The sequence below is a fragment of the Belonocnema kinseyi genome, chromosome 7 (assembly GCF_010883055.1).
Source record: "Belonocnema kinseyi isolate 2016_QV_RU_SX_M_011 chromosome 7, B_treatae_v1, whole genome shotgun sequence".
In the NCBI taxonomy this organism is placed as follows: domain Eukaryota; kingdom Metazoa; phylum Arthropoda; class Insecta; order Hymenoptera; family Cynipidae; genus Belonocnema; species Belonocnema kinseyi.
Genome location: NC_046663.1, coordinates 70,575,123 through 70,577,894, shown reverse-complemented (window position 1 = coordinate 70,577,894; position 2,772 = coordinate 70,575,123).

Here is a 2,772-nt window from a genome sequence, read left to right as displayed (position 1 = left end):
CTGAAAAATCTCTATCCCATCCACACACTACTCCTTTCCCCTGCCGAGTGAGTCACGCCTACCCCGAAAGGGAAATGGCTTAATGGTGTAGTAATAATAATATAAATGATCTATGGAAAACAAATAACAACTCATTATATTTTTCAAAAAGGATTTTCTTCTGGCCATCTCGATTTCAAGGACGCTGATGGTCAAGCTTCTTGCTGGATGGAAGTTCAAAGGTCAATTTGGTATTCATCTTCTATAATCTATGAATCTATGGACTCAAGAGGCTACTGATCTGCATCGTAAGTAAATTCAATTTTTTCTTAAAGTATTCATAATAATTAGAATACAATATAATAGAAATTATTTCCTTCCTTTGTTCAAAATTGATCTTTTTTAATTGAAAATTCAACTGTTTGGGTAAAAAATGAACTACTTTGTTAATATTCCTTTAATATTCTCATTCATGAGAGTGTAATGTAATCGTTCAAAATTTCGATCTCTGGTTTTTAACGGATCTTTACGTTTTGGCACTGTTGTCGGTGTCTGTCTGTATGTCTGTATGTATGGTTACCTGAATGTTGTAGCCACGCTAAATTTTGAAGGATTTGTCCAATCGAGTAAGCCTTCGATTCACTTCTTAAGGTTCCCAAAATGAAGGTTAATTTCGTGAAGCAGATATTTCCAAACAAAATAAAAAAATTTAGAGCACTTTCAAAATTAAAAAAGAAATTTTTTTAAATGTTCAGAAAAATAAAAAAAATATATTTTTCGGATATATTAGGAAATTTCAGTTAAATTCATCAATAGATATCAAATATATCTAAAAACTATCTAAGATAAATTTTTCGATTAGACATAAACTCAAAAAGTTAGAGATTTTTCAAAATTTGAATAAAATTTCTTTATGATTTTTAGAAATGTTTGTCAAATTTTCTGGTAATAGCAAAAAGACTTGCAAATTATCCTAATTACATTTTTTAATCCAGTAAAAATTCAAAAAGTTATATGATTTAAAAAAAATTTTTAATTAAAAAAAAAGGCAAAAATAATATTTCATAGGTTAAGAAATATCAGTCCAAATTTACACTAGATATAAAATATATGCAGTTATAAACTATTCTCATGGAATTTTTTAATTAGACAAAAATTCAAAAAGTTGGATCATTTTCAAAAATATGCAATTGAGACTCCGGATTCAATAACCACACATAAAATTTTACCGAGCGAAAAGGAGGAGGCTTCAAAACAAATTTTCAATTTTAAATTTTTAAAGGACATACGCAGACGTGAAATTTTATTGCACATCTTTTTTCCTCTAGACAAAAAGTTGTAGCTTTTGTAGTTTTCGAAATGAAGCCAAAAAACTGATTTTTTTGAAGAAGTCGATTTTAATCCGTTTTTCACTTCAACTCGTGCTCAGTGCTTCAGTTTTTGAAATTTTTTAATGAAAATTTCAGGGAATGTGCTTTAGGATGTCCTACGATTGACAATGTAATGGAAATTCAAAACCGTTGGTTTCAAACATTGTTATTTTTTTTTTTCTGATGCTCGGCGCGAATCGGAACATTTGTAACTTCCAGCGTGTCGTTTAGCGACGGAATTGTGAGCAGGCAAATACTTCTCGCGGCAAAAATGCGGAGAAAGGTGTAATAAAGTTTTCTGGAAAGTTTCAGATCAAAATATTTGATAGTTTAGGAGTAGTTATGATTTTAGTGAACGTCAGCTCAGGAGTCTTTGAGCGTACTATGTACTCTGAGACTTTCCACTGTCACGTTCTCTTGCTAGTGAGTTGTTGCTTAAAATATGATATTATGCCATTTTTTAGTGAATAACAGTTGAACGAAAATAAGTTAACAAAATATTCATGAATTTTATGTAATTTTCAATGTATTTTTCCGTTTTCTTTAGATTTGAAAGTAGGATTCTTTTATGTACACCTAATGTTTACACCTATAATCGGCTTAACCCGTAAGGGACCTTGAACATGCATTTTAAAAACAAACCTATGCACACTTGTCTTGCAATTTGGCTAAATCTGTTTCAAAAATAAAACAGATCAGTTAGTCTTTAACTGATCACTGGATGTTGCACATCAGAGTGTTTTTATGATTAACTCGGAAAACTCGTACGTCTTTTAAAATATAGGGGACATTGAATTTGATTCCTGAGTTAATATATGTATAAATATTGAAAGTGATTAATTAAATAAGTAAATGTCATCGAGTTTGCCAGAAACTCCAACTGGAGGAAGAAAAAGAATCAAAAATGAAAAAAAGTGGGCTAGGAATATTAGCAAAGAAAAAAAAACAAGATATTTAGACATACTTCATTTGAATAGATAAAAATTGCAATTGCCTCTGCAATTTCAACTCTAGTAACTCAAAATGCATGTTCAAGGTCGCTTACGGGTTAAGCCGAATAGAGATGTAAACATTAGGTGTACATAAGAGAATCCTACATTTGAATCTAAAGAAAACAGAAAAATACATTGAAAATTAAATAAAATTCATGAATATTTTGTTAACTTATTTTTGTTTAACTGTCATTCAATAAAAAATTGCATAATATCATATTTTAAGCAACATCTCACTAGCGAGAGAACGTGACACAGTGGAAAGTCTCAGAGTGCATAGTACGCTCAGACTCCAGCTCTGACGTTCACTAAAATCATAACTACTCCTAAACTACGAGGGTAGTTCAATAAGTCCTTAGAATGAAGTATAAAAACAATTTTTTTTGGGTAAATTTTTTTTTTATTTTTCAACATAATCTCCTTGGAGCTCT